This window comes from Muntiacus reevesi, chromosome 12 (genome assembly GCF_963930625.1).
Source record: "Muntiacus reevesi chromosome 12, mMunRee1.1, whole genome shotgun sequence".
Lineage (NCBI taxonomy): Eukaryota > Metazoa > Chordata > Mammalia > Artiodactyla > Cervidae > Muntiacus > Muntiacus reevesi.
Window position 1 is genome coordinate 26,797,214 of NC_089260.1, and position 22,913 is coordinate 26,820,126.

The following is a 22,913-nucleotide window of genomic DNA, read 5'->3' on the forward strand; positions in this document are numbered from 1 at the left end:
TTGAAGAGTCCACTTGCCAATGCAGAGGACATGGGTTTGATCCCTGGTCCAGGAAGATCCCACATGCTACGGGGCAACTAAGCCATGTGTGGTACCTACTGAGCCTGCACTCTATCGCCCACAAGCAGCAATTACTGGAGCCCGTGAACCCTGGTGTTCCTGTTCTGCAACAAGAAAAGCCACCCCAATGAGGAGCCCACAAACCACAACTACAGTAGCCCCCCCCCTCACCACAACTAGAGAAAAGCCCAGGCAGCAACAAAGATCCAGCACAGATGCAAATAGATAAATACTTTTTCAAAGTACTACTTCTCATATTTTCTATTGTTCTCACTCACTACAAGTTATTTTCCTAACTCCTTTCCACCCCTACTGTATACTTTCAGCAAATAAAAGTAACAAGCAAATGAAAACAACAAAAACACTGTCAAAAATATCTTATTTTCTCAGTGCCAAACTATAAACTGAAAGAATCTACCTTTATATTCTTAGTTTTAATAGATGTCTGTCTACTACCCTATTTGAGGACAGAGTAACATCCTGTCCTGAGGCTTCCATTATTTTTTCAGAAGAACTAAAATGCATTTCTTCTTTATTTATACCAAGATACTATCTCATTTTGATTCCTCAGGTTAACTTTTTTTCACATATACGTTTTTGTTATTAAAAAATAAAACAATAAAATAGAAAATAAATTCACATATCCTTTCCAGTACAGTCTTTCTGGCCTCCTCAAAACCTACTTCAGAGAGTCCATATTTTCCAATTCATGTTTCTTAGCTTCCTATTCAGTCCTCAAGCACTTTGATTTCCTCACCCGTCTTTCCACAGGTATAGCTTGCTGTAATCATACTAAGCCAGTGTTTTAATTCATACATTTTGCAAATCATTAAGTATGTATGGTGTGCTAGTTGTTGGTGCTGCAAGATTATGCTAAAAAAAATTTAGCATGAATTCATTGCTTTCATTAACACTATTTATTATAATTCAGAAAGACTCTGATTCTTTTTTTAAGTGTCTTAGTAATTTTTTTTTAGAAAATTTAGTATTTTCAATGCTATTAAGCTAAGATATCCACTATGCACCTAAGACCTCCACTACAATAGTAGAGCTTCCAAAGATAATCCTGGGTGTATCTTCATGCCTTTTTCATGTCTTTTAGCAAGTGTTCATTAAAATTATGCAATAATTACATAATTTCAGGCATATACTATACATCTAAAATGCAAATTTTAGTATTATGATGTTTTACACTACCAGAATATGATACCGAGATCTCATATCTGCTTTATGTTTCAAATTAGTGCAGAAAAATCTTCTGCTTTATCCTAATTTGTTCTTAATATTTATCACACTTTTCCACCTGTAAAAATTAAAATCTTCATTATGAACTTTGTAGCTAAGAAATATTCCTGAAAAGGTGTTTTAGCCTTTAGTACTAAATATTCAAAGCAGTCATGGATCTTTCATTTGATGTGTTATTACCCATTATACTTCTGCCACCTTCAATCCCTCAAAATGATGGGTAATGTGGACCAAGAAATATGTTAATTTTCAAATCTTTGGTCATTTTTTAAGTTTATAAAGTAAAATTATATTCATTATAAAAGTGAGATGGCAATAAATTCTAAATACAGTAGTGAATTAATATTTTTAAAGTTGATTTACAATATCAATTACAATGAAGCAATATTTTAAGTAGCAAAAATGGAACTGAGCAAAGGTTACCATTACTGGGTAATTTGATACCTTCACAGAAAATTCATTTAAGGAAGACTAAATATTTGTTTTTTAGGGTGTGGTTATTTGCTTTAGGATGTTTTCATTTTAAAATTTTGACAGAGCTTTGTAAATGTGTACATTGCAACAAAATTGAAGAATTTTAAACATAATGGTCAATACCAGTCTCTCTATGCCTGTTTCCTACTTTTAATAAGCCAAGTATTTCAAGATCATGCAATTATTAACTCCAAAATTCTTGACTGGCTCTTGGCCCAATGAATCAGTATGGCTGGCAATATAGTTTTTGGAATAGGCCAGTTTTAGGAGCATTTTGAATTTTAAATAACTTTCCAAATAAATTGGAGTCAGTTATATAAATTGTCTATGTCATATAGGATTTTTTGATACTTTGTTGCCTCAATATTGTATAACAGTTCTCTCAGAAGTGAACTATCATCAAAAGAGGAAGCAAAAACAAAAGAAAATGTAGATAGGGCTGGATTTTGATATGAAATGATTATAAATTAAGACTACTAAAAAATGAATAGCTATTTAATTTAGTGGTCTGGCTTCCCAGGTGGCTCAATGGTATAGAATCTGCCTGCCAGTGCAGGAGCCATTGGAGACACAGGTTACATTCCTAGGTCAGGAAGATCCCTTGGAGGAGGAAATAGCGACCCACTCCAGTATTCTTGCCTAGATAATCTCATGGACAGAGGAGCCTGATGGGCTATAGTCCACAGGGTCACAAATAGTTGGACATGACTGAGCAAGAATGTAAGTTAGTGATCTATATACTCTACTAATTAGAGTAGAGTACAACTCTCTTGACTTGTTTCTTAATAGTATTTTGCTAAATTAAATCCTTATAAAAAGGAAGATTCTGCATGATCATGTACTTATTACCTTAAAATATTTTAACCAAATTAAGGAGTAAATGCAATTGACTGGTTGATTCTAACTGTGCTGAGAAAGTGGGTAATGAAAAGAACACTCTCAGTTTTAACTCTGCATTAGTGACCTAAAAATCCTCTCTTTGTGCCCTGAAAGAAATTCTTATATCCTGCAGCTGATGGGTCAAAATTTCTGAAAAACCAGTTCCAGAATATCATCCTGTAAGTGACTGAATTAAAACAGAAATTGAATTCTAATCTCATAGTATATCTGCTGCTAAAGTGAAGTTACTGTTTAAGAATGAATGGGATTCAGAAAAACTGGAATAAGATATTCAGTGGATCCTAATGAACCTGGGACAGAAAACCCATCAATTCTGCTTAGTCTTCTTTACCAACAGAAGCAGCTATTCTTCCTCTGTCTGAGTGGGTTAGCCCTCTTTTGCCTGAAGAAACTGTAATTGGATCCTCTGTGGTAGTTTCCCAGCAAGCTACTGCTGATTCCCTTCCATCTCTCTTTTCTTTTAGACTAAAAGTAGACTCAAATCCCATCAGGCCCCAAAGGGTAAGGCACAAAGTTAGACTCATAAGGAAGGGAATTACTCACCAAAGTAACTGAATTTTTTTAAACTATTACACAGAATAAAATCTGAGAATATGTATGGGACTCGGTCATAAACGTGTTGAATCATGATGAAAATAAAATAAAGTTGGGTCAGGCTGAATTTATTGATATTGGCCACTAAAGAGAGATTCTGGATTTGATATTTAACTTTACACACTTTAAAGAGCAAACATAGCTTATACTAAATGAAGTTAAAATGCTATTAATAAAACTGTTGTAGTATAATTTTGAGGTGGGTATCCAGAGACAAGGGATATTTTAATGTTAGGGTTACATAACATGTAGATCTGCTCAACTTCTCCTGGAGTGTCCAAAAGGACATATCTTTCACTTGACTATGAGAGAAGCCCCAGCATCCTCCAAAAACTCTGTAACAGCTCTTGCTTGTAGACCAGACATTAGAGGGGGAACTACTACCATCAAATTGTGGCCCATAAAATGTAGTGGTAAAATAATGGAAGCCTTGATGGCAGTAGCCTAGTGACTATGATTAACTGCCATAAATAAGGTGGGCATGGTTACTCTAATGGGCTTCATACAGAACCAAGGCTGTAATCAGAACACTGATATACAGAGGCCTACGGTGTTGGCTGTTTTATCGTGGTGTGCCTAGATCTCAGAAGCACATGAATTCTACAAATTTATTCTATAGTCTAGTCAGTAGGGACAGTGTTCCCCTTTCCCTTCCACAAGACGTCACATTGGTCCACTACAGTAGTGAGATTATGCTGATTGGATCTAGTAATCAGGAAGCACACCTAGTCCAGACATACTGATAAGTCATTTTTGTGTAACGGCTGGGAAATAAATACAACAAAAACGCAGGGGCCTTTAACCAACCTCACAAAAGTTTCTAGAGGTCCAGTGGTGTGGAGATGTCAAGTTCTCCCTTTTATAGTCATGAATAAATTGTTGTATCTGGCCCCTTCTACAAAAAAAAAAAAAAAAAAAAGGAGAGAGAGAGAGAAAAGAAAAACAACAGAACAAAACAGACTTGTGGGCCTCAGGATTCTGAGGCAATATAATCCTCATTCAGGCCTGCTACTCTCGTGCATCTTCTGACTAAACCGAAAAGCAGTTAGTTTTGAGCGGAGCCTGGAACAAAAGAAAACTCTTCAACAGCTACAAGTTGCCGTGTTAACAGAGGTTCCATAAATGCCTGGCACAAAAAGTAAGAAAATACATACCTTTCCTGTGCTTGCAGATTGGCTCTATTAAGTTGTTCTGACGCTTTACAAGACTGCCTACAGCTCCAGTCGGCGGCACGAAGTTTCCCGCCTTCAGCGGGAAGATCAGGCCAGGAAAAACGCTTCCGGGTCCCCCCCGCCCCCCCCCCCCAGGTCTTTTCTGAGCATGCGCCTAGCCCTGGGCATGCGCGTGGCGTTTAACTCCCTTGTGTGCAGGCGATTTCTCATAACATGCTTCACCGAAAGAAACACTATCTTCAGCTTTTTCCTCTCAGAGTTACTCAAGTTTCCTGTTTTCTTTGATGGGAATCTTTTGTCCCAGGTCGCAGAGAGGTTTTTCATTTGTCTTTCAATGTTTCGAGGACGCCCGCTACATAGAAACTTTTCCTCTCACAGAGAGTTCAGTTTCCCTGTAAGAGAGCAGTTCTTCAGGCAACTTCTAGAAAAACTGATGCAGTTTCACGAGAAGGTCTGCTCTGCTCTTTGTGGAGCCCGGGGGCACGTTGGGAACCTGGGCTGCCATTTTTTCGAGGCCGCTGGTGAGTCAGGGCGTTCGGTGGCTTTTATTTGATATGGCGTTCACTGGGTTCCTGTAAACCTCCCACTGTTTTCCAGAGTTCCCACAAGTTGTTTCTGACAGTTTTTGCTCATTTCCCCCTCCCGTTTTTGTGGAGAAATGAGCCCCGAAAGTACCTACACTGACACTGTTGTTAATGCCATACCTCTTTATACTGACTTTTGAAGTCAGGCAGTGAAAGTTCTTTTTTTTTTTTTAGGCTATTTTTTACTTTTTGTATCTTTTGCTTTATGTATTTTAGTAATATTTTGTAACTTTTTAATATTCTGCTTAGACTTAATTACCATGAGCTTCTGAAAGAGTGGACACAATATTTTTCGGTAATTAGACTTTTTTTAATTACCTCAAAAATTTTGTGGTTTTGTGTGTGTCTCTCTTTCCATTTCTTTTGTCAGCTATAATTCTAAGTATTCTTTTTGATACAGTGCATATACTTAGTTTCTTAATTTCATTTTTTATGATTTTTTGAGGTGTTATTTAATGCTAGTGTATGGAAATGCATTTGGTTTTTGTATGTTGATCTTTATTCTGAGTTCTTATTTAGCTCATTAGTTTTCATAGATTTGTGTGTGTGTGTAATTCTTAAGATTTTCTTTATCCATGTTCATACTACCTGTGAATAAAACAGTTTTAAACGTGGACTTTTTTTTTTAATCTTGCCTGATTGGCTACTTGCTCTGGCTAGAACCTCATGTATCATCCTGAATAGAAGTGGTGATGGAAGACATTTTGTCATGTTCCTGATTTTAGGATGAAAAAGTCATTCTTTCACTATTTTAGTTTGTTGAAACTTTTTTGAGATACTTTCCCAGAAAAATAGATTTTTCTTGGGCTGTTTCCTTATTAATTACAATACAAGTGGCATATTTTCATGAGTCTGATGATCGTTTAAAAAATAACAACAAACACTCTTTTGTTCTATCACCAGCCAAAAATAATTGACATACTTGCACATAGACTGTGTATATTAAAAATGTATTTACTAGTTATTAACAGGAGTGTCAGTTTAATTACTAAGAAATAACAGTGATTATCCATTTATTCTAAAGCTCATGTGAGTTACTTGAATTAACAGATTTTATTTATTTAATAAGCCTGAATAATAAACCATCTACTGTTATTTTTCACCAAGCCTCTTTTCATATTCTCTTAGAGTTAGGTCCACTCAGATATAATCTTTACAGATTAATACACTGCTCTTTGCCTGCATAGTGTCAAAGATGCAAATAAAAATTGTTGTAAAGAAATAAGCTGTAATGTTAGTTGAAGTTGTCTCTGAGCGGATAGGCAATCATATATCAAATGACTAGGAAGGAATACACTAAAAAGTTAACTATAGTTACATATCAATGTTGGATTATGATTAATTTTGGTATTTTATATGCATATTTTCAATTTTATTTTTGAAATATTTTAATATTTAAATAGGTTAAGTAATTCAGCTTAATTTTAGCAAAGAATTAACACCTCAGATCTTGTCCCCAGGCTATCATAATTACATGGATAATTTTTTTCACAGATTTTACACATTTTTTAAAGTTGTCTTCATTTTAGTCATCTAAATGTCTTTGGAATATCAAGTGATAGGAGCAGATAAAAAGGGGAGAAGTATGAAATATATCATAAGAAAGAGATGGCATCCAGGAGAATTCTAGGTGGTAGGTAAACAAGCATAGGAAAAGTCAAAACATTTAACTTAACCTTATTTGCTATTTGTATTATAGTGCTATTTTCCCATAGATCTTGAGTATTTTTCACTATCTGGGTGTAACATAAATACACCTATATTTTTTAATTAGTTTATAAGAGACATCATGTGAAAACTGTATGTTCCGTATTTGAATTAGTACTGGGCAGGGAAATGAGACTTGGCAACAGTGAGTAAGGGAACAGTAGAACTAGAACCAGGGGGTAACATGAAATCATAAGCCATAGTATTTTTCAGCATAGTGTAAAGTATATTGAACTTGCACAAGACTAAGGAGATATTTAAATCACCTTTTAGTGATTCTTGGATCCACCTGGATTAAAGTTGTGTCTCTTCACACATAAAGCTATTTGAACTGTGTTATAACAGTCCAAACCAGCCGACCTCTCTTTGTATTGTGCTTGTGATTTATTTGTACAATTTTCAAAGTTTGGAATATTTTGAGTCTCTCCGAATTATTCACCATCTGCTTGTCTCCTTTGAGAGCAGAAGTCACCATTTGCTCTATTGTTGCTCAGGAGCCAATTTGCTTGTATGATACTCCAAGGTTTACTGTGCGTCTGCACTATTGCATATTGGAGTTCAGAAAAATATGTCTCTGAAGCTTAGTTTATATATTCAAGCAAATGCAATTATTTAGAAAGTACAGAATGATCTCTGTACTAAAATTGATCTGCTCTAATCTAGAGAGAGTTAACATATTCAGTGATCAATTCCATGCAAGGAGTGTAAATTTTACATAGACTAACACTAACAGATTGCAAGGATTCTAATGAGTGAGTTTCTGTGTCTTCTAGGACCTATACAAATATGCAACCATAATAAATTAGAAGAGCTGGAAAAAAGAAAAAAAAGGTACACACACTCTTCACATGGTAATTACCCAAGCGGAGCTTATATTAAAATGGGTGTTTTACTCAATTTCTAAAATAAATTCACACATTTTTTTTTACCTTAAAAATGGTAACATACCTGGAATATTGCCTGAATATAAAATCATTGTACAGGTGTTTTCACTACAGAGAGGGACTGTAAGAGAGAATATTCAATTCAATAATTCAGGAGCTTTCAAAAGGTGCTACAGTAACCTAAAGTTGGCAGTTATGTATAATTTTCATATGCAATTGCATAAAACTTCTTAATTCTAGGCATCAACTCAAATTCTGAGAGCTTATAATTTGATTTTTATTGAAACCAGCACCTTGGTAATAATATATGGTACAGCAATATATCTGAGTAACATTTATGTGCAAGATATCAACATGACTAAGAATATTATTAACAAGAAGTCTGAATTTCCTTCCCCTGAAAGGCATAGAATAAAAGTATGTTCTTTCACTGGTTTGTCTACTTTTTTCCAAATGTTCACAAAATAATGCAAATATAATCGTCCAAAGAGAAACAAAGTTGCTGTTTTCAATATCAATAAAAGAGATGCAGTAATTGAACATTAAGTGTTGCTGCTAGAATTTATGTCTAGGTTGAGCAGTTAACCAAATTGTGATCTGTTATAAAAGATAGCTGTGATTGCTATCTATATGAGCCATATTGCCCCATTCGCACAATGTTGAAAGTTCAGTAGTACTGGACTTTTCAGTTTCTAATTTGTGTAATTGTCAGGGTGAGGGGCCAGGATCTCAGATGGTGCATTTTAAGATGTTGCTAATTCTGGACAACAAATCCTCCAAAAATTTCAGTTTTCCTGTTTTTATCATTTATGGTATTGAATGCTCTTACTTGTTTTCCGGTATTCTGGGTTTCAAGTTTTCAAGACAAATTTATTATATCACTCATACAGCCTACAGTCCTCCCACGGAATAAGGATAGAATATATAACCAAAGCTGTTACAAACTCCAGTATTGTTGCAAATTTCTAGATGGCAGTTAAATGTTCCAGTTAAACTAGTTAAAGCAATCTCCTAAAATGGTGCAAACTGACAAGAGTACTCTGATTTATACATTGTCTCACTTTATTTCTAGTATCCTGTTTCTCTTATGGCATGGAAAAAGATGGGTAAGCCAGCATCTTTTTTATTCTTTAAAATGGAAATAAAAATAGTAAAAATAGACTACAAGCCTGCTTTTCAACAGTTTAACTTGACTTTAAAGACACACAACACCCCTTATATGGGTTAGCTGACTTCCAAAGACAGTGTAAAACTTATCCACCATTCCCTTCACTGTCTACCATCAAAAGAGGGAAAGCTTCTCTCCTTGAATCTGAACTACTTGTGACGGTTTCTGACCCAGTCATTAAGAGGACCTAGCAGCCTAAGATCTCCATCATAGAGTCCTAAGCTGCCAAGACCATATGATGAGGTCTTGGAAGATTAGCTACAACAAAGAGAGACCAAAAAGAATAGTACAAAAGCAACAGACAGCCCAGCCACTATCTGATTACACCTGCTTAAGAGAACTCAAGCCAGATAGGTAAAGCAATCTATACTAGCTCATTCTGGCCAACCCATAGAATCATGGAATAGAAAAAAATGGTTGTTGAATGAACCACCAAATTTGAAGTTGCCTGTTACTTGACAGTACTGAAGTGAAGTAACATATTGCTATCACACCAAAAAAAAAAAAATCATACAGTATGTGTCATTCATTTGGAGATAACATGGTGGGTACAAGCTGGAAGCTCCTTGATGAGATTTAGGATTGAAGGAAAGAAGGAAATTATTTGAGCTGAAAAGAAAGGGACCTAAGTTATAGTAAACAAAGCAGTCAGTGAAGGCATCATGAAAGATGAAAGAAAATCTAAAAAACTTGTTGATCTGGTTAATGAGATACCTAGGCAGAATGTTAAGAATGTAAGCTGTTTTATGGTTTTGTTTGGTTTAAAACAAAAATCTGTCAGTGATAAAGTATAGGAGAAGCCAGATGAGCTAAAAAGGAACTGCTCAATTTGGCAGGATAATTGAGAGGAAACATAAAGAAGCGAGAATGTTCTGACTTCAAAAATAAAACTTTGTCTTATTTTCAGTTTTTCTAGAAGACCAAAAAGGATAGAAAGTGGGCAATAGCCTCAGAGCAAAGGTCAAATCTAGGCCATTGCCAGTAAAACTCAACCTTGAGATGAATTTTAAATCAAGGATTAGTGTTAACTCCTTTGTTAAACATCAAAAAAAAATTGCTATTTCTGAACATTTTCACCTAGACATAAAAGTCTCTTGATCAAAAATATGATTTCTAAGAATCTTAAGGATGCTTTACTCTAACAGCCTCACAGGAGAAAATGGTGGCAAAGGTTTCACCTTTGGAAGAAATGAGTGGTATTTTTAATCTAAATAATTTTATTATAATTTGTCACTTATTGTTAAAGATTCACCTTATATTGAAAGGAATAGATGAAATTCATAATGGCAGAAGTTGCCCTGGGATCAAATCTATAAGCAGGATGCAGACTGAAGAAGTTAATGAGCTGCAACATGAGTCATTTCTTAGACAAAAGTGAAGTTAACTCAGAGGACAAAGTAAGGGCTAGAGATTGGACCCAACATCTGTGGGGAGCCACTTCAAAGGAGGTGGAAGTTCTAATCAAGGAAATATATATATGTATCCAGTTGGCTTTGAAATGCTTATTCCTCTCTTCCTCCTACTTTCCACTTACTTGAGTGACAGCCTACTGTGAATTATTTGTCCCTGTTCACTGTTGAATGTTGGGTGAGTGGAGTACAGAAAACCTGTCCCTATTTCAAAAGTCCCTAGCTCAAAAATGTCAGTATCCAAGGAAGTAAAACAGAAATCACACCAGAGGACCCTCATCCACATTGTTCCTGTTTTAAAGTAGGGATTTCTAGAGTTGAAGCTGATACTGTAAAGGGATGATACTTTGGGGGGTCTACGGGCTTCCCAGGTGGCTCAGTGGTAAAGAGTAAGGCCTACCAGTGCAAGAGACACAGGAGACACGGGTTCAATCCCTGGGTCAGGAAGATCCCTGGAGGAGGAAATTGCAACCTACTCCAGCATTCTTGCCTGGAGAATCCCATGGACAGAGAACCATGGCAGGCTACAGTCCATGAGATCACAGAGAGTCCAACATGACTGAGCACTCACTCATGCACACACAACAAGGGAATGGGTATACTTGGCACATGGAAGGAAATAAACTGTTAAGTCCTGGAGGTTGGTAGTTTAAAAATGTCTGACCCTCACAATAGGCAGATGATAGTCTATAAATTGGGAGGTGGGACTTAGGTCTTTCTGCTTGAATTCAGGCTAGAATTGTGACTAATTTGATAAATAGAATGCAGAGGAAGTGGCATTCTGGAAGTTCTTAGCCCAGGCATTAAGAAGAGCATCAAGTCAGAATAGGAGAAAATATTTGCAGACGATGTGAACTGCAAGAGATTAGTCTTCAAAATTTACAAAGATTTCAAGCTGCTGTATATCATCAAAATGAACAACCCAATCAAAAGATGGTAGAAGACCTAAATAGACATTTCTGCAAAGAAGACATACAAATGGCCAAGAGACACATGAAGAGCTGTTCAACATTGCTAATTACTAGAGAAATGCAAATGAAAAGTACAATGAGATATCACCTCACATCAGTCAGAATGGCTGTTATCAAAAAACCCACAAACAATAAATGCTGGAGATAGAGTGGAGACACTGGAACCCTCCTTCACTGTTGGTGAGAATGTAAATGAGTACAACTACTGTGGAGAACAGTATGGAGTTCCCTTCCAAAACTAGAGAGCTGCCAGATAATTTAGCAATCTCACTCGTGGGCATGTATCTGGAGAAATACTTGGTCCACAAGGATACATGCACCCGTGTTCATTGCAGCACTGTTTACAGTAGCCAAGACATGAAAGCAACCTAAATGTCCATTGAAAGAGGAATGGATAAAGAGGTGGTACATAGATACAATGGAATATTACTCAACCATTAAAAAGAATGAAACAATGCCATCTGCAGCAACATGGATGGACCTAGAGATTGTCATACTGAGAGAAGTCAAAGAACGAAATACCACATGATACTGCTTAAATGCAGAATCTAAAAAAGAAAATGATACAAATCAACTTATTTACAAAACAGAAACAGACTCAATAGACCTAGAAAATGAAATTACAGTTACCAGAGGGTGAAGGGTGTGGGTGAGGGGTAGTTAGAGAATTTGGGATTGACATGTATATACATAAATGACCAACAAGGTTAAAAAAAAAAAAGGAGTACAGGGAAGGTCTCCAACCATCCCCACCCCCAAAAAAATATATATCATTAAGACACCTTCCTCTGCTATACTCTTGTGGCTGCAAGACATCAGGCAGGAAATTCAGGCTACTCATGTAGAGGTGTCCTAGATGATGAAGTATCAGCTAGAGAGAAAAGTCACTTGGAGAAGTACAAGATTATAATTAACCAGCTTCAACTTTAATCCCAGCTCCCATTTGAGATACTGCAACCACTTGAGATACCTGAAGCAAGATAGTGACTCAATCAGCTGAGCCCCATTCAGATTGTGACATTAAAAAATGGTGGTTTGTTTAAGCTAGATATCGACAACCATTTTTGCAAAGGGTCATATATTAAATGTTTTAGGGTTTGTGGTCCGCATATGGTCCCTGGCCTTATAAACCTTTAAAAGTATGAAAATCATGCTTAACTTGCAGGTTTACAGTCAAGGCCACAGGCTGTGGGTATTTTTTCAGCACATATTTTAAGCCATTACATCGTAGACTTGTTTGTTATGGTGCAGGATGTAACCAAAATAATTTATAACCATAGTTAAATCATAAGAGGGAAATTTAACAGCACATTTAAGAAGTTAATACATGGTAGATAGAACAATACACTTTCGTTACATTTTTTAAACAAATAAACTCATACCTAGAAGGTAATATTCTTTTATTTGATTTCTCAAACAGTAACATAAAAGTGTGTTAAAAAGTAAATACTATTTCTGGGAATAAAAAGTAACATTACAATTTTAGTTTAAATATATTCTAGTGATTGAATAGATTGAGTCTCTGAATTCCAACTTGCTGCCTATAAATTTCAAAACAATTAGTTGTTTACCAAATGCATGTGTTTCATTTTACCTGGCCAAAATCCATCATGTTAACTGACAAGAATTGTCTAACCCACATGTATACCAATATTTGTATTTAAGACCCTGTGACTCCTTATTTGTTTTGTTATAAAGCAAATTATTTTAGTTTCTACTGTGGGATATAGCAGTTGTTTAATTCCTATGTTTACAACATGTACTTTGATGGAGAATGATCATCTGAAGGAAATAAGAGTAAGTGGGAAACAATTTTTAACTTATGTTTATGTACACATGGTCATTTTTGTAGAGTAACTACTCAGAATATTTGCCAATTGACTGAAAATAAAGTAAGACATAATTAGGTGTCAAGTGAATGTTATGATTGGAAGTATAGAAGAAGGGTATTTATTGCTAAACTTTTAAAAAATTGATTTGTTACTCATCTTCTGTATTTGTTATTTTGGGTATAGATTTAAATATTCAGAAAAATTGAAATCTTTCATTTGTTGTGCCATCAGTTATTCAGACTTTTTTTTTTAAAGTTATTCAGATTTTTGATTGCATGGCAAAAATGGATAGATTCTCTAGTAATCAAAGAAAAAATATATATTGTAGAATAAAAGGAAAATTTGGATGCTTGCTTCTTGGAGGGAATGTACAGAAAATTTAGAATATATTTAACATAAGTGAAATTCAAAATTAAGATTAGTTGTTTCATTCTTTATAATGACGTGTGTTAATTGATGGACAACTAAAGGAAACTCATTTTACAAGTCTTCATTTGGAATTTTTGCTTCAGTGTTGTTTCTTAAGTATGCAATCACAAAGCCATTTCATTTTCCTCTTATAAGTAGCATACAATATACCAGGCATCATTTGTTCATCATTCTTGCATAATAGTTTGCATTGTTATATCCCTATAGCATCAATTTCAATTTGGGCCCTACCTGATAAACATGCCAGATTGTAGATGATCCTTTCCCTACATTCTCTTGCCCATACAAAAGTACAGCATGCCAAATTCCTATTAGATTTTAAAACTTTCTAAGGAGAATAAATGTGCAGCCCTTGAGATTTTCATAAAAACGCACAAAACACTTCAAGACACCTACTCTAGCCACTGTAAAATTGATGGTCCCAGTTATGTTCATTAGACAATATGAAGGAAAGGCCCTTTCCTGTTTTTCACAGGGAAAGAGGACAAAAACTGTGTTAACTAACAAAAAGGCAAAGAAAATGCATATATTGTTTGATCTACGTTTAGAATGCTTATCAGACACAAAGTTTTCCACATCCCACTTCTCTAGCATAATCCACATCTTGATCAAACTGTCAGCTTCATTTATTTTTAGTTTGTACTTTCTGACTAGTAAAATTTGAGAGTTATAATCAAGACAGCAAATTACTTTGTCTCAATTTTGAGAAAAAGTATCACTGATTCCATTACCTAACTTTTCGATTCCAAGATTTCCCGCATCACCTTTTACAGACTTCAATGTGATATTCCTCAGATAACTCATCTGGTGCTAATAAACATTTCTCATGGAAGACCCAATATCACACGTCTATCTCTTTTAATCAGGCCACTGTTTGTTAGTGCCAGCCCATGTGAACAAGAATGTGTTGTAACAATTAAATTTTGTAATTTAGAATTCAGTACTTCCTCTGAGCAGACTTCTTTTTATCCATCTGCACAAGATACTTCATTATTTTTCCATTGTTTTATTCTTTTTTTGTTCTTCCTATTTCAGGAATTCCATGTAATTCCCCTTGTTAGAATTGTTGATACATTTGTTGAGTAGAAAGAACTGTAGCAACATTTCTGAGAAAAGAAGCCCACTTAAAAAAAAAATGACATTGATTTCACTAATTGCATGTTTTATGGTAATAAAACAATATAGACATTTTCAGATATTTTTAAAACTATCATTTTAAACCATTATTCATTTACCAAGTACAAATGCCTTAAGAAAAATTTCATTGTAATTCACTTGTATCTTTCATGGTGCCAGTAAAAAACTAAGCGTAGATAGTACTTAATATATATTTGTGAATTAATCAATAAAATCATGTTTTTATACTTTAACATATATCATTGCACTTATATATATGTAAGAGTAAACTTTAGGTACTAAAGTTTCGTACCTAGTCTTTATTTATTTATCTTTTTTTGCATATTCTAGCCTTTCTCTTTGAATTCTGAAACCATTGTTTAGCATTTGAACAAAATAAGCGCTTTCAAAAATAAAACATGAATAACCAAAGTGGTTTCTCCACTGTCAGGGAATGTTGTACATGAAAAGTAAGACACTAATCAAAATTATTATTATCATCAACACAGGTAATTATAATTTTTTTTCTAGAACAAAAACATAACTTTAACCAATATGAAACAAGAGAATATATTTGATATATTTATAGCTTGCAAATATAAATGAGAAAAAAGTTAAAATACAATCAAACTGCTTAAAGGACATCAACAGAAGACTAAAAATAAAATACACATGGATAGTAAAATATGAATGCAAATAAAATATAAACAAATTTAAAAGGCATTAAGTGTAAGGTAGCAATTTTCATCCATCAGATTGACATTTTTTAATGATAATCAATGCTTTTGAAGGTAACGCAGTATGCAAGACATCCAAAGGCATTCAGAGTTGTATAAATTGATAAGACATTTATGAAAATAATTAAATATCCCATGTACCTTAGTATTCCCATAGTAATCTTTGGGAATCTCTCTGATGAGAAAAATATTTTAAAATGTTAACCAATCCTGTATATGTCAAAACATTTATGCAAACACCAAACACTTAGGAATAACTTAAGTTTCAAACCATAGCGAAATAGTAAGTTAAACCACCTCTTCCATCCTGAGACGGTTACACCTCTCCCACATGCTTGCTAGAATATGCAGCTACAACTTCATGTTGCCCACTTTTGAATTAAAGCCTCATTGGGTTGCTTTAAACTGGCAGTACCTAAGAATGATGCATGCACACCAGAAGGATAATAATCTGGAGAACTGTTTATTGTCTAGTTTTTACCTTAGGAAGCCCAGGCCGACAATGTGGAAAATTACTGAGTTATAGAGTGCTTGCTCTACAATGTCAGAGACAATATGTGTTCACTGTAAATGTCTTCTTTCTATGTTATTTTTATATATGTGAACTTTTTAATACATATGGAAAATGCCAGTTCTTCCTTCGGTAGTCACCATTCTACTTTTACAATAAACTTGAGCAAATAGGTTTTTATTGACTTGTTATGCAAGTTAAGCATTTCAGAACATCTTTTATATAATTAGATTTATTATTTTGATGGAAAAACTTTCTCAATTACCCATGTTTTAGCAAAAATAGCATAATTTTAACCATAGTCACAGTTCAGTTCAGTCGCTCAGTCGTGTCTGACTCTTTGCGACCCCATGAATCACAGCATGCCAGGCCTCCTGTCCATCACCAACTCTCGGAGTTTACTTAAACTCATGCCCATCGAGTCGGATGCCATCCAGCTATCTCATCCTCTGTCGTCCCCTTCTCCTTCTGCCCTCAGTCCCTCCCAGCATCAGAGTCTTTTCCAGTGAGCCAACTCTGCACATGAGGTGGCCAAAGTACTGGAGTTTCAGCTTCAGCATCAGTCCTTCCAATGAACACCCAGGACTGATCTCCTTTAGGATGGACTGGTTGGATCTCCTTGCAGTCCAAGGGACTCTCAAGAGTCTTCTCCAACACCATAGTTCAAAAGCATCAATTTTTCGGCACTCAGCTTCTTCACAGTCCAACTCCCACATCCATACATGACCACTGGTAAAACCATAGCCTTGACCAGACGGACCTTTGTTGGCAAAGTAATGTCTCTGCTTTTTAATAGTCACAGTAAGTATATACAAAACTTGGTTCTGTATACATAAATCCTGTCTGCACCATTTATTAGCTATATGCCTTGAGTAGTGATATTACTTACTATTTAATTGTTTCTTCATCTATAAAATTATAGTAAATAATAATGTTGTGAAGACTGATTCACTTGATGTATATAAAGAATTTAGAACAATGCCTGGCAGAGAGTAGGTACCATATAAATGTATTAACCCAGTAACCTTCACGAAAATACAGATTGCCTGCTAAACACATTTTTGTTGTTGTTGTTTTTTGTTGTTTTTTTAAAAATGTGTGGGACTTTTACTCAAACAGGCATACAGAGAACTATGATTTGACTAGCTTTATTGTCCTCTCTGTGTCTTATCTGGTGGCCTACCCACATACACATTTCTTTCAATACTATTTTGCAGAAGTGGGAGTTACTTCCTTCTGTTTATCAGCTATTTATTTCTAACTACACCTCACACACACACACACACACACTTTTTGTATACTTACTGGAGGAAAATCATAGTATTCCCAGTTTTAGAATGTTGCAGAGACAAATGTACATGTACATGAAACTTTATTTCAGATATTATATATATTCAAACAGGAGTATAAATTGCTTTTATATGAGATGTATAGGTTAAAATCATAGCAGAATGATGTTTCAGCTTTTTCACCTGAGAGTATTAGTGAAAATTCACTAAAAGGAAAAAGAAAGAAAGCAACACCATATACCATTGCTGTTCTAGGGCTTGTGTTTATTATTAAAGATTTGTGAGGGTAAAATTTGGAGATTCATTCCTTCCACATTTTTGCATGCTGAAACTCTCCATATACTTGCAGATTTGGTGGTCTTCTATCCATCTTGATGTACTAAAACTCTGCCTTGATAGAATTCTCTGACAGGCATAAATTGATATTATGTGTTTCCTGGCAATATGTTTTCTCTCTATGTCTTGTTGGTCATAGGAGTACCTGATCCCAAGAAAATTACGCTAAATCCTGCCCAAATCTGCCTATGGAAGACAATCTCCTGTAATATCATAAGCTTCTCTGTTGAAATGCTTTGAAAAGTAAAATGTTCCTGTTATATGGCCTTTTACTATTACAAACTTCCTAATATCTTTTCTCATTGATCACTTTGCATAAGCCAAATTTAAAACTCAGTATTTTAAACCCATTATAGTTACAGTTTATCCATTAACTTGCACGGATTACACTCATTGCCATAACTATTATTCATTCATTCATGGCACCTCACACTGACATAGTATTTTACCCTACAACCAAGAATGCTCTTAATACCTCATAATAGTTACTTTCTATAGTAGCATAGTATTAGCTTTAATGTCTTCATCTGGAGACAGTATATAAAGTGACCTGAATGTGATTCTGTTTAATATATCATCAGGGACCTGTACAATAGTTTTAAGATGACAAATAGTAACTGTGTAGTTATATTCCAAACATTTCCTTTCATAAAATTTGCTGCTTCTTCAAAAGTAGCTATAGTCTATCACCTCATTGTCCTGTTTAATGAATTCTTTAAATTTTTCTGAAAATCAGATTCCTGTTATAATTATTTTCTTGATGGCTTAGAGTTAAGATGATTTTTTAAATGCCAGTGCAGCATGTAGAAAGCACTGCCAAACTGTATAATCTCATTTTGAACAAGTTATTTTATTGGTTTCAATATTTATGTTTGAATCTGTTATGGTCCAGCCAGGAGACAGAAACCGCATCACAGTTATTTTAACAGACAACATTTATCATAAAGGTTAGTTCTTTAAGTACTAAAAAGGCTTTATCAATTGTATGCTACTGTGTAACCAGCTACTCCTTTACCTAATGACTTAAAACAATCATGATTTCTTTTTTCTCAAGATTCTATTGGTTGCCAGGGATCATCTGGTCTGTTCTATTCCAAATGGTCCAACTTGGATAATTCATACAACTTCATACATCTGGGAGCACAGCTAGAGCTAATCAATCCTAACAGCTCAGAATTTCTCTAACATCTCAGGGGTAGCTGAAATGTCAGGGTCTGCTTCTCTCAAAGCAGCATAGTTGTGCTTCTTACATGGCAGTACAAAACTTCAGGTGAGCAAGTATAAAGTCGCTAGGCTTCATTCCCGTCCCATGCTATTGGTCAAGGCATGTTGCAGTGCCAACTCAGATCCAACAGGTGGGGAAGTAACTCTACCTAATGGAAAGAATTGCAAAAATGTACAAGGATGGGAAAATAGTTCACAGTTATCATTGAAGACAAGGCATTAAAAAGAAATATGAAGTACATGGCGGTAGCAACTGTAAGAGGTAGCTACCCACCTAAGTCTGGTGGAACAAAGAGAAGATGGGGATAATTAAAACTTAAAAGATTAGAGCAGAAGCCACGTAAGGCTAAAACTCAGACTCCTAATAAGAAGGTACCACTCGGCTGGTACTGTCTTCTCAAAGCCAGCCAGAGGGACCCATGGATGGGACCAGACATTTTACATATTAACACATCAACTCTTAATTGAATCTCGTTCAGTCTTCCATGAATGCTGGCATCTCTGAAAGTATATGATAAGAATGGTTTTGTTGACTGTTTTTAGAAAAGGAATCACGTTCTTACTGGAACAAATTGTCCACTGTGTGTCACAGTTGTGAATCAAAATAGAAAGCAAATAGAGAAAAGTCAACGGGTAGAAATCAGAGAGTCTATTCTCCCTCTAGCTTTTTCTCTTCCCTCTTGTACCCACTCTACGTGAGCCTGACCAAATGGCAGTAGACAGAGCAGAAATGTGGCTTATGGACTCTCTGCCCTGGCATTGCAAAGTCCAGTGTGTCTTGGTGAGCTGAAATCCGAGTACCAGTTCTAGATGTAAAAGTCACTGTACTTCAGTGGATAATTAAAGGTGAAACATCATAAATTAATTTGCTATGAAGTTTTAAAGTTAATAAAAAACACACTCCCTGATGTTGACTTTCGTAATCTCTCCAATGTTTAGTGACCCTTACCTAAATATATTATTAAAAAGTTACATGATTTTCCTGTGCTAAAAAGCGTATTAAATTCTATGAGTCTCACAAGTCTGAAGGCAATATCAAAATTAAGTTCAGTGATCACATTATTTTAATAAATTCATAGACTCCAAGGATGGCTACTTATAAAGTTGTATTTGAGTATTTAAAGTCTGTATATATATATATTTTCTTATCAGTATCATTAATTTATACCATAGACATATAGTGGTATATTTATACCATAGATATATAGATTAATTTATACCATAGATTTATATAATATAAAGAGTTCAATTCTACCACAGAATTATGAGAAATATCTTACTTGTGCATATTTTTAACGAATATTTAGATATGCTCAAATACTTAAAACAAAAATGTGTTTGCAGAATATTTGCAGTAAATAATTCTTGGTTATGGATAGCAGACCCACCTTGTTTGTCTTTAGAAAAATAAATGAAGCCTCACATTTGTTTCAGCACAGTTATTATGGTCAGTCCTCTGTTCTCTTTTTGCTCTTTAGTTTGCTCTTACTATTAATGAGAGGAGAGTTCCACAAACAGTTGAATAGGTTGTAGAAATTTTCTTTTCTGTAACAACCTGTAGGTAGATAACTAGAATTTCCATATTTTAAGAAATTAATTATTATACCTACTTGGAATTAGGATAAGAAAGAATTTGGGATGTAAATGATTTTAACATAAACCTTGTGGCTGAGCAATGAGACTAGAAAAATAAAAGTTTAGACTGCATACCTAAGACTCTCATCATATAGTATTCTTCATGCAGACTGAATTACTTTTAGAACAGGTATGCTTTTTCTAGTGGCATTCTGACTAAGTGGACTGTTGGCCGGCATGGCTATAATTACATGATGTCAGTATTCCCTGCACTAGGTAGAGATTTTCATTTCATACATCATTCACAAAGAGCAGCAGGGATTCCACAGGCATCAGTTCACATTTCAATTGTTTTAAACTCTAGGAGTTGTTTTTAAGTTAAAAAGAATCAAAGATCATGTAGTCAGTCATTATGACCTGCATCCGTATAATTTTAAACCAGGAGATTTGCCACTCACTTGGGACAAGACACAGCAAGTGTTCTTGTAAGAACAATGGAAAGAAGAAAAGAGCTACTATCACAATGTCTCAGTCTTTTATGAAGAAACATTTTTTGTTTGTTTTATTGTTCTATGTGAAATACTGCACAATAAATGATGCTTTCACAAATGTTATCTCTGATCCTCTGAATACATAAGGGGGAAAGAGGTAAAATGTATTCCATCAAAATGCTTTCACATCAGCACATTTACAAAGGAAGTCATAGCACAGATTCTTCTGGTGAATTCTTTTGGTGCCTTGCAGCAAGCACTGGGAATGCTGCACTCAGTAATTTAGAAAATCCCTCTATTAGCTTTCTTTGATTTTGTGTAGCCATAGAGAAATTGTAAAGTAGGCTAAGTTCATATTCTATATTCAAATGTTCTCATTGCCCTTATGGTGCCCCCTGTCTCCATGTAACATTTAATTTACAATACTGTTTTCTGGTTCTGATTCTTTGTTCTCACCATCTAAAAATTCTAAAAACTGAGGTGTAGAAACATTCCCTAAAAGTTCTTTATTTTATTGCTCATAAAATTCAGTATGCTTTTGTGCAACATTAATAATGCATGGATGCATGGCCATCCACTTAATGTTTGAAATGGTTTTTATATTGGGGGTAATGAACAAATTTATACCAAGTGTTTGAAATTTTCTAAGTCTTGATATGTAAACCCTGTAAGATTTTTACAATTTTCTTCAATGTTATGGTTATCTTTATTTATGGTATGAAGAAAGGATAGAAACTATAAGCATGAAAAGATAGATTAGAATTAAGGAGAAGGTACCCTGAGGCCAGAATGCTTGGTTAGAATCCTGGCTCTATGATTTGTGCCTGAAGGACTTCAACCTCCCTGTCTTTCCATTTCTCATCTCAGTGGGAGAGTCAGTAATATTCACCCCATAGAGTTTTATAAGGTTTAATGTATTAGTGTTTTTAAAGTATATTGGTATATTTACAGTAATTTTGAGTAACTGGTATGTGTTAAGTACTACATATAATCCTCCCAAGGACAGGGAATTAGTTGATTTGTTTATTACTGAATTCCTATTATTAACACTTATTAAAAGAGTGCCTGGTAGATAGTTGAAATTTTAACCAGTTTTTATTACTTGAGTTTCAATTCCTTACTTTTCTGAAAATCTATTCTAGTGATTTTTTGTTTGTTTCTTTTTGTTTTGCTCAGTGAGGCACTATTTAGCTGTTAAGGGACTGTTCACAGTGAAAGGTAGGAGGAGAGAAGACAGGTATTCCTCTTTCTTTAGCCCTCCTAGGTTGATTTTTCTGCAGTGGTGCATGTTCTTTGTTTGCCTGGTTGCTTGTGCAACTCCTTCCTGGGAGTTCCTATATTGTTAAAGATGGTCTGGCTTCTGAGTTCTGGTAATACTGTTTCATTTCTCTGTCTTTCCTATCCTGGATGTTAACTATCCTCCCAGTTGCTGTTCTTTATGACTCCTCACCATCTCCTCTTTATATTTTCAGCTCCTGTATTATCTAAACAGTTACCTCTGTAAAACTGTGACTCAACAAAATACCTAGAATGTTTATTTCCTTGCAAGACACTTATTGATACGTTGTTCAGGAAATAAATGATGCCCAAATGAGTTAATAAACCAGCAGTTACAGTGATACACTATACATTCTGATTACTGAGGTTGTGACATGTTCACTCAGTGAGGAGAAAATTGTAGTTCAATGTAGGAGTCTTTAAATGAAAGGTGTCTTAGAAATGAGACATTCTTCCTAATATTACAATTTAGAGAGTGATAAAGGAGAGAGAAATCAGACTCTATTTCTACAGACTGAAATTAAAAAAAAATAAGGATAAGAAGATCTCAGACTGGAACAGTTGTAGTACAGACATTTACATGTGTGTATGATACTCTGAGACTGGTCCAGGTTCATTATCTTACCCAAATAAATAGAAGAAGGAGAAGGAGGTCCTCCTTGGCTGTGCAGTAGTTAAGACTCTATGCTCCCAATGCGTGGGGAATGGGTTCAGTCCCTGGCTGGGGAACTAAGATCCCACATGCCACAGGCCCCAGTCAAAACAAACAAACAACAATGGAAGAAAAAAAAAAGAAAGAAAGAAAACAGAGGAGGGGAAGGAGAAAGGAGAACAATGAGCTTTATAGAAGTAAAGCCATATGTCAAGAATAGCCACTATAATACATATCACTAGTGCATCAATTCAAGTGGAGGATGAATAGAGTGT